Raw genomic sequence first — 13,204 nt, 5'->3', positions numbered from 1 at the left:
AAGCTCTTCCCAGAATCAGAGTCTCCTCCTGGCTGACTAAGGAAGACAATCCCCTTTTGCTGCCTGTGGATCAAAATGTAGAACTCTCAGCAGCATGTCTGCCTGTATGCTGACTTGTATCACACCATAATGGTAATGGACTAAATCTCTAAAACTGTAAGCCAGTCCCAATTAAACGTTTTCCTTTATAAGAGGTTCCTTAGTCATGGTGTCTCTTCACAGCATTAAAACTGTAACCAAGACAAATGAGAAATGAGAACATCTCCAAAATTTCATAAGACTGGGGAAACCTCACCTCAAAAGTTCCCAGCTACTGATTTCTTCAAACTAAGTAAGCAGTGTGCTCTGTGAGACCCTAGACTCTCAGTTCTTCTGCTAGACCAGTCCACTGATGTGTTCTACCACTCTGTGATGAAGACTCTGACTCCACAGTCTAGCTGCTCCTGAGTGTTCATACCCTACACTCCCTCTTCCCACAATGCCTCACACCAGAGCTGTAGATAAGAAAACTTGGACAAGCTCTCCTTTGACTCTCGTGATGCAGGCCTTGGTCAACATGTGGAAACTCTCACCCAAACCTCCTGACAGAATCTCCTTTCCCTAAAGTCTCAAGGTATTCCCACACCTTTGTTCCCTAGACAATGAATTCTACCAGTTCCTGCTTGTGAGACTATGAGTGACTATAACCTCATTCAAGACAAATCCCACTTCTATTTAGTACCTTCATTCTATCTCTTGTCACTGAGATGTGGGTTCTCTGCAAGAGCAGCAAGTGCTGTCATAACGGAGCCATCTCTCTAGCCCATCCCCCAATCCTCTATTCTTAATGCTGCTGATTTTGCCTAGAGTAAAGTACCCGTAGATAACTTGCTTTAATACCCCATTTCATCAGACTTGATTTGGAACTCTCTCTTCCTTGTCATTCCTACCACGGCCTTCCCATTATCCTCTATTATAGAGATAAACAACAAAGGAATAATTTGGGCTGCAAAATTGACAGGTTCAGCCTTTGTCTGAAATCTATTTAGATCGCAGAGGGTTTGTTTTTAAAAATCATTCTTTTTCTCTGAATCTCAGAGGGATATCTAGACATACCATGTTCATGGCTGCACCATTCACAGTAGCTAGAAGTGAACGCAGCGTGCACAGATGTCTGTCTATAGAGAGATGAGCAAAGACTGTAGCATATATTTGAGAGAATATTATACAACCTTTCAAAAGAAAGAAATCTTTAAAATAGAACAAAATGGACAAGCTTGAGGATCCTGTAATAGTGATTTTAGCCAGTCAATATACGGTAACCAACGTCTGATTCTACTCACATGAAGTCTTTGAAGTAGTCAGACACTAGGAAAATAACAATGTTAGTCAGGGCCACATGAAGGGAAGAAATGAAGAACATGGCTTTTTATCAAGTATAAAGTTTCAGTTTTCTAAAACAAAAAAAAGTTCTTGAGATATGTCACACAAGAATATGAAAATATTGAATAGCCAAAAAAATATATATCATTCCAAAGTTGTTACGATGATAAACTTTGTATCCAGTGTCTTTTTAAAAATATAACTACAAATATAAAAATCAAAAAACCCAAAGCTTTGAATTCCCTTAAAGGAATACTCCAAATTACCAAAGGATCAAGTCTATATAGGATTAGAAATTTACTGGACCCCTAGACATTAATTCTGAGTTTGAAGTAATAGTAGAATTTTTGAAATGAGTAAAATGAACTTACAAGTCTTATACAGGATTGTGGGATTTAACAGTAAGAATGATTCCTTTGTTCCCTGGACACTTAATGAATACTACCAGCTCCTGCTTGTGAGACACAGAGAATTCAAAATTACTTCAGATCCTGATTCCAAATGTCTTACATTCTAAGTAAGTTGATTTATAGTGTTTAATGAGTATCAAGATTAAGGGTCGGACAAGGAGGAAGACAGATAATCCCCACTGTGTCTTCTAAATGCATTCATATGTGAGGATTTTGTAGTGTTGCTTCTGTTAGTGGGTTTTAGTGTGTCTGATGTGGTCAGAAAAGGTTCCTGGTATAATTTTAGCCTTCCTACATTTTTGAGACTTATTCTGAAACCTGATCTACGATCTGTCCTAGAAAATGGTCTGCATACTTGGAGAACATTTGTACTCTATTCTCTTTGGGTATAATGTGTGCTCTGTGTCAGTCATATCAATTTCTCTACATTTGTGCTCAAGTTCACTGTTTTCTTACTGATTTTCTGTCTAACCATTCTAGCCATTATTGAAAATGGGGAAATTAAATTAGAAGTTAGAGGCTATCCTGGCCTCCACAGTAAGTCTCAGACCAGCCTGGACTATAGTATAAAACTGCCCCAATAAAACACTCAAAAATTTCCACCCAAATTCTCAATTAATCTTAGAAATACCTTTACCATATATGTACTGCCTATTATATGCTTGGGCAGTTCACATTTACAGCATTAGTCGATGGAGAATTCACCTGGTGTGTTCTCCGAATTTTTCCGAAATGAAAAGCTGTTTCCCAGGCTTTTACTGAAAGGCTCTTCTAATCGATTGTTTTAAAGTACTGATTTGCACATACTGACTTCTCATAAATAGTTGTCTCAGTTAGGGTTTCCATCACTGTGAAGAGACACCACGACCGCAGCAACTCTTACAAATGAAAGCATTTAATTGGCACTGGCTTATATTCAAAGGTTTAGTCCAATTATCATCATGGCAGGAAGCTTGGCAGCCAGCAGATAGACATGGTGCTGGAGGGGCGGCTGAGCTGTGTGGGTCAACCAGAACAAAGAGAGCCACTGGGCCTGGCTTTAGTATTTGAAACGCCAACCAACCATTACCCAATCCCACTCCAACCCCCATAGCACACATCCTCTAACAAGGCCACACCCACTAACGCCCATTCCCTAAGCCCAGATATGAGCCTATGGGCTCCTTCTTATTCAAAACTCCACAATAGTTGAATCTCTTACTTCATTTATTAATCCATAACACCTGTTTATTTATTCCCTTACCATTACAGCACCATTTTCATCATTGCTCTTCTCCCTAATTTCCTGGATTCCAGTGGGCTATAAAGATTGAGGTCATAGTGTCTTAGACTTGCTTGGGTTTCATACAGTATGTTCTTGAGCCTTAGAGTCCAGAAAGCTGAACACAGCACTTCCCATATTCCACAGTAGATACGTTATTTAGATTTTGTTTTTGTTTTCCACATACGGTCTCTGTAGTAGCCCAGGCTGGCCTCAAACTTCCTACATAGACCTTGGATCTTTATCCCCCTGCCTCCTTCTCCAAGGTGCTGGACCTAGATGTGGTTTAAAGTTAGACTCAGATGTATCCAATCAGATGCATCAGTACAAGCTCCACTTGACAAACACCTCTGGAGCTGGTGGTTCTGAGGCCTCGGTGCCAGTCACTGCTATTTTAGCTGTTGTGAGTCCACAGGGCCTGGTTTTCCTGGTACACACTGCAGCAGGAGCTGGGGTGTGAAGCACACAGTAGTCCTGATGACTTCCTGCTCAGAGTGACATCCTCGCCAGGACTCTTCTGATGTGGCCAACACAGCAGCTGCCTGGTGACACCATTTTGCAGTGTGGTTTCCAGAGTAATTTCTGAAAGCTCCGCCTAGTGTCTGGTCCTCAGCACACCCACCGTCCACATTTCTCCAAGCCACTCACTCAGTTTCCCGTGACAACCATCCTGAGTCAAGTGAATTCTGTCCCTGCAACCGGGCTTAATAAAGTCGTGGCTTCAGTGGAAGGGAATTACTTGCATTTGCTAGACCCTGAATAGTGCAAGTTTTTTTTAAGTTGCAGCTTTAGGTTACCACTCAGGAGGCTGAAGCATGGGTTTGAGGTCAGGCTGGGCAGCCTAGTGAGACTCTGTTAAGGACAGAAGAGAGGGACAGAAGGAGTGAAGAGGAAAAGAAGGAAGGGAGATAAGGAGGTGGGGGAAGGGAAGGAAGGAGAAGTTGCTTGTCTTGTACAAAGTTTGGGCTCTCCCTGTGGTTTTTGCTTAGTCAGTCCAAGGTTAATGTCCTCTTTTCTGTGACCCAACAGAACTAAGCCCTGTGTCAATATTCTATCCAGAAATATGTAGAGGATTCTCATGTATTTTTGAAGCCATGACCTAAAATTCTGGTTTCATGGCATCAATCAGAACAGAGGCTGTCTGCCTGCCACACTTGGGGGCTAGGAATAGTAAAAACCTTCTGTCCCTGACTCTTCATATTCTGAAGCATCTTATTATGAAACTCAGAGAGTGCCCTGCACTAGAAAGGGGCAAACCCTAACTATAATTGCCTTACCCTTAATTTTCAAAACATGATAGATCAACCTGGTTAAGCCTTTGCTACTCCAAGCCTGTGGGGGTCAGCAGCGCCCGCTCAGACTGGCCCACCAAGATCTGTTTTTAATGGTTCTCTCGCTGGGAGCAATATTAGGCTTGGAAGTCAAAGAGCTACCCCAGGCCTTGAAGAAGAAAAGGCAGGCAGCTTGCCTGGTTCATCTCCTTCCGCCCACCGGTTTACCAGGCCTGACTTGAGGGAAGCAAGGTTGTCTAGAGCATCAATTTCTCGAGCGCGCCACCTTGTGGTAATTGTGGGGTATTTAGAAACGAGACATCTTAGATCACACTCCCAGCTATTCAAGTTTATCAGCTTGAGCAGCTCCAGTTTTCCTGTAGCTGCTTTCCCTCGCCCTTTCTTTCTTGGTCTCACTTCTCTTTTCTTTATTTCAGGAGCTTAGAAATCATCGCTCAGGACTAGATTTAAATGTCAGCACATTTCCCTCGGTTGTCATTTGTGTTTTTACGAAGTCTGGATTTGGATGGCATATACTGGGAGACTACCACATTCGCCACCACACTTTGAAGCAGGGCACCCAGAAAGGCCTGATTTGTCAATTCATTCATCATTCCTCTGGCTCCTGTGTGCACCTGATGTAGTGATTTAACCTATTCTCCTTTTTCTTTCTTCGTTTCTGTTTGGTTTTCTAGTTATATAGACGTTTTTGAATTAGTAGAGAACTCCTGGTCCTTCGCGGTAACTGGCACCAAACTCCTACCACTAAACCGCTGCTTTTTACCTCCTTCCATTTGCTTCCCGTCTATCTGTTATTTGTTGGGTGTTGTGGATTCCTTGTGAACAAAGGACAATGGCAGAAACTGGTTGGCTCCCTCTACCTTCTGGGGATCGAACTCAGGTCATCAGGCCTGGAAACAAATTCTTTACCGAAGGAAATGCCTCCCTGGTCCTCCCTCATTTTCATGGGGGGAATTTCCAACATTTCTTCCCTTTCTTGCTGAAATTCAAATATTACATCACCTCTAGCCCAGTCGATATTACACCACACCCTAGCAATGTGAACCTGATAAACTGGTGTGACTAGGTGGGAGTATTGCACCAACCTGTGGATTAATCACTCCTGGTTCATTACTCAGCAGCACGCACTGTGGGACTCAGGAGAGCCACAGTTACTGCATCACCCTGTTCATGGTTCTCCAAACTCATGTAGGACATACAGAACAGTCCTGGGTGTATGCTGAAGGGCTCGTAAGGACTGCTGTTCACACAGAATAGACAAATAGTTACAGCAAACATAAGTCTCTTGTCTTATCTACTGCCTGAACCTTTGTGTGCTGTGTGGACTAAGAATGAGAGGAGTGTGTATCCTCCACTCCATCCAGGTTATAGGACAAATGCTCTGAATATTAGTATAAGATTGACTACGGGTTGGTCATATACAACCTCTGCAGTGTTTAAATATGTTCCTTCTATTCCTAGTTTGTTATCATGAAGAGATGTTGCCAAGGGTCTTATTAGCATCGATAGGGAGGGAAAACGGTATCATTTTATTTTTACCTCACCTTTATTTATATCCTGGATTATAAGTTTTGGGTTATATATGTTCATCTCAGGGTAAAACCAACTAGGTCACAGTGTATAATCTCCTTAATGTGTTCTTGAATTCACTATGTGATAACTGAGCGTGTGTGTGTGTGTGTGTGTGTGTGTGTGTGTGTGTGTGTGTGTGTGTACACAGTGTCTCTCTGTGCAGCCCTGGCTGTCCTAGAACTTACTCTGTAGAGTAAGCTGGCCTCAAACTCACAGAGATCTGCCTGTTTCTCTCCCAGCTGCTAAACTTGCAATAACTTAATTGAGAACTTTTGCCATAAAGCCTGCGATCCAAAATAGCAAGGTATGCTCAGCACAGAAAAGGTATCCCTAAGGGTGCAACTGTGGCACCTACATATTCATATTATTTATTCATATTAATATATGTAAATATACATATTGTTTATTCATAATAAATAAATGGTATTTATCACAGAAGTTGGTCTACAGTTCTTTTTATTTAAAAAGAAAATTGTGCCCCTTCTCCCTGGGGCTGCCGTGCAGGCAGAAGAGCCAGCAGTCAGGGAAGCCAGCCAGGGTTGCAACCACCATACTAGGTCCTTGCTGCCGTTGAGGGCCACATCTGAGTCCAAGATCCTACTACCACTAAAGTATGCATTGATATTCATGGTCTAATTTAACATCAAAGGCCAGGCAGTGGTCTGTGGTCTGTGCTGTCACCTGAAGCCATGCTGATGTCCTTGAGTCATGGTGTCCCAGAGGCCATACTGCACTGACACCTAAGGTGATGTGCCCATAATCTGCACAGCCTGCGAGGGCTTGTCTGGGTCTGGGGTCCTATGGCAGCAGGGGCCTTGGTCATGCTCTGTGCTGTCACCAGAAACTATGTAGAAGCCCAAGATCTGTGTCCTCGTTGACTGAAAGAGCAAGGAGGTTACTTCTGCTGTTATGTGGATGACTGCAGACACACAGTGGAGAGGGACAACAGGAGGGCTTCTGTGACAATCTCTACCCCAACCTTCACCCCCGCTCCAAACAGTAACAGCCTAGACAGGAAGGCACTGAAGGTGGGATGCCAAGATGTAGCTCTCCACAATGATGGCTTCTGGCCAGGGTGCAGGTAAGGAAGGACTCCGTTCTATGTGAGGTGCAGGCCACTGAGAAATTCACCAAGTCCCAGTGCAGCTATGGACTTGGGTTGTTTGTTTGTTTGTTTGTTTTGTTCTTGTTTTTATTTTTTACTTCTTTGGTGGGGGAGGTAATAGAGGGCAGACATGGAAGGACTAAGAAGGGATTGTGATTGGGGTGTATGATATGAAACTCCCAGAGAAGCAATAAAAATATTATGTGTGGGATGGTTTGTATATACTTGGCCCAGGGGATGGCACTATTTGAAGATGTGGCCTGGTTGGAGTAGGTGTGTCACTGTGGGCTTAGACTTTAAGACCCTCATCCTAGCTGCCTAGAAGTTAGTCTTCTTCTAGTGGCCTTCAGATGAAGATGTAGAACTCTCAGCTCCTCCTGCACCACACCTGCCTAGACACTGCCATGCTCCCACCTTGATGATACTGGACTGAACTTCTGACCCTGTAAGCCATTCCCAGTTAAATGCTGTCTCCATGAGAGTTGCCTTGGTCATGGTATCTGTTCACAGCAGTAAAATCCTAAGACATGGGGAGGGGGGAATTAGAATTTTTTCCTCAGTTCAAAGAGCATCCCTGTTACCCTTTAAGCTTGGATGGAAGCTGGCACTGGGTTCTTCCTTCCATCCTGACTTTTGTGTGCAAACACATCATTTCTGCTCTCATTTTTGTTTACATGTTTAAGATTTAAATTCTGTAGGTTCCTTGCATCTAGGATTTATCAATTTCTTTTCAGTCTTTTGGGCCATGAGATTGGAGTATTCTTTAATGGTTGTCTGGATTTCACTGGAGTCTCCAGTACCCTTCCTTATCTTGGTTACCTCTAATTTTATTAACTCATCCCTCTGCCTTTTGTTGGTTAGAGAGTTGTAGGTCCCCGTTTAGGTTTCAAAGAACCAGCTGTGATTGAGTTCTACACTCTCTTAGTCTCTGCTGTATTTATTTCTACCCCGGTATTATTTTTTGTTTTGCTATTAAGTGGACCCTAAGTCTAGTTGGACAGATATTCTGAATATGTAGGTGCCACAATTGTACCCTTAGGGATACCTTTTCGGTGCTGAGCATACCTTTCTATTTTAGATCGCAGGCTTTGCAGCTGGGTAGGACTGTTTATTGCTTTTCTCCCTTGGCAATTTGCATAGCACCTTTAGATACTATGAGAGCCAGTCCTCCGGGAGGCTTCTAGGGCAATTGCAGCTTAATCCCTCCAAGTCCTGTGTCTGCGGAGGATGGTGTCTGGCAGCAGTCAAAGTCAGCAGCAATAGCCTATATTGTTGTGAGAGTCTTGATTCCCCTGACCAACAACTTGAAAGGAGATTTCCCATACTTAGCACTGAAGGATTTCATTAGGTTGTCTTAAAGGACGCATTATTAGCCTCAAGTGACATATCTTCATTATATATTGATACATATATTGATATCATAAATACTGCATGTATCAATACAATACATTTGGAATATAATAATACAAATATATTTGATTTTAATAAACATAAAGTAATGCATTTCTCTATGGCTTTTAAAAACATCCTTAGTGTCATTTATTTCTCTTCTCCTCCTTAAGCTCTCCCCTTCCCCAGTTAAAGAGGCCTGAGTTTCCCCAAGTTCTCCTTTTAAAGCCTTTGTATAACACGATCATCCTCCCTAGAGCTCTTTCTCCACAGTGCATGATCTATTTCTACTTCCCAGGTTTCTGTGTGACTTCATGTTGTACACTCACATCTGAATATTTGGAGCTAATATTTACAGATAACAAAGAATATGCAAATAAGAAAGAATACTCAATGTGTGTCTTTTGGTGTATGGGTTAGTGGACAGGATGAATTTCCATCCAAAAATTCTGCCCTTCTCATCTCTCTCCACCACTGTATCCTTTCTCCTTAAACAGGGCCACTACACCCAGCCTGAGCACCAGCTACTAAGAGCCCCTTGTTGTGACCCCTGTTCTTGAGAACCATCCTAACAAGCTTTCTGTCTGCTCAGCAGGAGAAATGTGTGCTTTACTGATGCAGAACGTGGTTGTCTCTGCCTTCCCAGCCCACAAATGCTCTACTGTTCCTATCAAGGAAACACAGCTGTTCTATAGAATTCTATTTCTAAACTGCAAAAACATCTTGGCCTCTCCCATCATTTTGGGGTATAATGAATTTACTAAAACCCAAAATAGTAATTAGGGGAAAATTCACATTTATATGTAAAAATATTCATACTTCACATAAAATGTATCTAAACAAAAAATGTTTCTGATATCTTGGCAGAGATAGATAGATAAATAGATACTTACATACATACATACATACATACATACATACATACATACATATGTGTTTTTCAATCCATCCATGGTGCTTAGAAGGTGTTATGTACTCTACTGAAGGAGGAAAACATCAACCCCACCCAGCTGTAAATGCTCAGAGCTCTGATAAGGGCCTGGAAAGACATGCCCACTGGTGCAACAGTGTCAAAAATGTTACAAAAGTAACCTGTCACTTTTTATTGAATTTAAAGCCAGCTCCAGCAAATGGAACCCACACTTGACCTTTTTAATGAAGCCATGGAACTGCAGCTAGAGAAGGAAACCTATTCCTCTTTTTCTGCTAAGCAGATACCATGATAAACTAATTCCTAGTGACTCACTGCTCTCCCATAATCTCTCAGCTCTAATCAGAGGAGACCACCCCTGGTCAGGGTTTATAGAATAGAGACCTGAGAGTTCTCAGCCCACTTAAAGCTTAGGGATGTAAGTGGAAGAGGGGGAGAAAAGATGGTAAGAGCTAAAAGCTGGTGGGTAGCTTCTAAACAGCCAGTGTTCTCCAGAATCCCATAGGGCAGATGCCCATAGAACTCACAGCAATATATAAGTTCAAGTCAGACAAGATCCCAGCATGAAGAAAAGGAGGTAGGCATGAAGTCTCAACACTAGTCAGGAGCTATAGCATTTAATTGCTACCAGAAGATGGGGAAATAGGTTTTCTTTAATGGTGTAATACCTGGTACGTTGACCACACTTCACAGCAGACCTCCTACAAAGGCATAGTCAGTCAGCCAACACAAACTAGAGTCAATGGAGAACATGAAGTTTGGTGGATAGAAATATAGGGGAGGATCTTGGAGGAGTTGGGAGAGGGATGTGGGTATAATTAAAATACATTGTATGAACTTCTCCAAGAATTGATAAAAGTATTATTTTAAAGAATAACAAAACTAGAGTTAAAACTATCAGTTGTTGACGTGTTGAAGATGCAAAGCTTTTCTTTTTTTTTAAGATTTATTTGAGTGTATGAGTGTTGTATCCAAGTGCAGCACCTGCATCCGTTGCACCCAGGAGACCAGAAGAGGATGCCAGATCCCCTGGTACAGAAGTTATAGACCATTACAAGTGGTCAGGTGCCGTGACCTGAAGCTGGATTTGGAAAAGCAAGTCTATGCCATCTCTCCAGGCCTGCAAGGCTTTTATTTAGAAAAAGAACTTATTCTAGACTTGAGCTATAAAGCTGCAGAAGTCAGCCACACACTTCCTCATGTGGTCCCTTCTCTGTAGATGGTCCTATCCTCACAGCCTTCTCTCACTGCTGCTCTGCAGCCACAGCTGTGGTCTCTCTCATCCTCTACCTACACAGAAGAAAACTTGAGAGCCAGGAGGATGCTGACTTACCCTATGTGAGATGCTCTAAGGTGTCTGCCCCGGGGACTATAAAACAGGGAAAACTGTGGCTAACTCTTCTTTTCTGACTTTTGTAGTTTTGAAGGGCAGCCTGACTTTCCAGCTCACTCCATTTAAACAAAAGGCATCTGCAAAGATAAACATGAGAAGAATGTGGGCAGGAACTGGAAACAATCAAAATGAAATCGGGAGAGGGAGAGGCATGTTCAGAGCAGAACTGTCTTTATTGGGATGGAAAGGAGAACCTTATGTTATCTTCTAGTTCGCATCTGTCTGCTCCTAACAGTCTCACCTCAACCTGACAAGATGTAAAATCAAGCCTCTGGGTACACCTGTGAGGAATTCTCTAGATTTAGGTTGACTAGGGTGGGAAGAGCCACCTAGTCTATGGGCTAGGATCCTACACCTGCCCAACCTAGACTCTTTACCTCCCTGCCTGCTTCCCTTCTCCCTCACTCCCCCTTCTTCTCTTTTTGGTTGATGGGATGTGGCCAGATGACTCCCTTGTCATGAAGGACTGACCCGTGAAACCGTGAACCTGAGTTAACCTTCCCCTTACATCCTTTTAGTCACAGGACAAAACAAGTGTCCAGTTCAACTTCCTAACCACTTTCAGACAACCTTGTCTGCAGCAGAGCCGCAAGGTGCTGAAATCTACAGGAAGAGTTGTGAGAAGAAAGGTCAATCACTAATTGCTTTTTAATACAAATAAGCTGGAGGCTGAAGAGATGGCTCACTGATTAAGAGCACTTGGCTGCTCTTCTAGAGGACCTGGGTTCAATTCCCAGCTCACACATAGCAGTTCAGTGTCTGTAAATCCAAACCCAAGGATTCTGACACCTTCTTCTGGCCTCTGAAGGAGCTTCAAGCATGTGGTACACTGACGCTTTCGGACAAACACCCATATAAAAATAAAATAATAAATGGGCACTCCTACCTTCAAGACAATTGGAGCAGCTCTCTTCAGTCTATGTGATGAGGCCAGAGGGTGCGGCTGCCTCCTGCCTCTTCCACCCTTATCTCCCATCTCAGTCTCTTCTTCAGAGCTGTGTTCCACATAACCAAGGGGCTAGTTCAAAGGCTGAGCTCTGCTGCAGAGAGAAGTCCAAACTTCCCAGAACGTTTCCACTATGAGTGTCATCAGATGAGTGTGGGAAGGGCTGTTTCCAGCCTGGCTGCTCAATTTCTTCATTTCAGCGTAAGGCCCATAGGTGAGGATATTTAGACTAAAATTAGTACTGTTACCACTCAGACTGATGAGGCTAGAGGTGTTGATCTTGCTGGGTTCATCCCCTGTATTCCTGGGATTCTGGCTCTGGATTCTCCCATCTCCAAGCACCAGGACTTCACTGATTTTATCCTGTTTTTTTTTTTTTTTTTTTTTTTTTTTTACTGACAGCCTCCAATAACCCCAATCACTATTTCTAAAAACAGAGTTCCCAAAAATCTCACAACACAGAAAAGTCTAGCAAGTATCAATCATTACTTAACATTCTGATTTAAAGATAAATCCTCAGTCTGAGTGGAGCAAGCGAGTCAAGTGGTTGTCTGGTCGTGTCTCAGAAACCGGTAGTCCTGGCAGCGTGACTGACCAACTGATTGAAAAGCAGATTGCAGAATCCAAAGAAACTTTCTCACTATTTGACAAGGACAGCAATGGGACAATGATAACAAAGTTGCTGGAGACAGCGATGAGGTCTCTGGGGCTGAACCCCATAGAAGCAGAGCTGCAGGACATGATCGATGAAGTAGATGCGGATGGTAATGGCACAATTGAATTCCCTGGATTTCTGACTATGATGGCAAGAAAAATGAAAGACACAGCGAAGAAGAGATTAGAGAAGCATTCCGTGTGATGGTAAGGATGGCAATGGTTATAGTAGGGCAGCAGAGCTTCTCCACGTGATGACGAACCTTGGAGAGAAGAGAGAGGTTGATGAAATGATCAGGGAAGCAGATGTTGATTGGCATGCTCAGGTAAACTACAACGAGTTTGTACAAATGATGCAGCAAAGTGAACACACTGTACAGAATGTGTTAAAATTCTTTTACAAAACTGTGTATTCACTTTTTCTTTGTAACTTATCTGTAAAAGGGTTCCCCTCTATTGTAAAAAAAAAAAAATGTATACTAATTCCTCCATGTTTTCTTCATTAAACCTTATTTTAGAAAATTGATCCCTCCAGCACCAGGACTTGGGGTCTGCCCGCAGGAGGCTTAGCACCCAGATGAGCTACATAGGTGCTTTTCCACCTGGACAAAGGGTGAGCCTGAGGCACAGGTCCTGGGAGGTCACACCAGTTCTTGGAGCACAGGGAGCTGGTGCTCTCTGGAAAAGCACAATTTCCGGCCCACGGTGAGGGCCAGGTCCCCACCACCTGGACTTAGGATCTGCCCGCAGGAGGCTGAGCTCCCAGATCAGCTGCACAGGTGCTTTTCCACCTGGACCAAGGGTTAGCCTAAGGCACAGGCCAGCTGGCTGTCCTGTGAGGAAACTCCAGGAGTTCATGGAGCACAGGAAACTGGTGCTCTCTGGAAAA

At 43.1% G+C, this 13,204-nt stretch overlaps 1 pseudogene across 1 annotated transcript; it reads left to right on the top strand.

The window, feature by feature from the left end:
* Nucleotides 1-6,956: 6,956 nt before the first annotated feature.
* On the top strand, nt 6,957-12,896 carry LOC308416849 (annotated as a pseudogene). Its single transcript has 4 exons — nt 6,957-6,978; nt 10,542-10,660; nt 12,170-12,689; nt 12,834-12,896. The product of its transcript is annotated as an uncharacterized misc_RNA (transcript).
* Nucleotides 12,897-13,204: the final 308 nt, after the last annotated feature.

This window comes from Micromys minutus (genome assembly GCF_963924665.1).
Source record: "Micromys minutus genome assembly, chromosome: 1".
Lineage (NCBI taxonomy): Eukaryota > Metazoa > Chordata > Mammalia > Rodentia > Muridae > Micromys > Micromys minutus.
The sequence above is the reverse complement of the archived record's forward strand: the minus strand, read 5'-3'. Positions and strand labels throughout refer to the sequence as shown.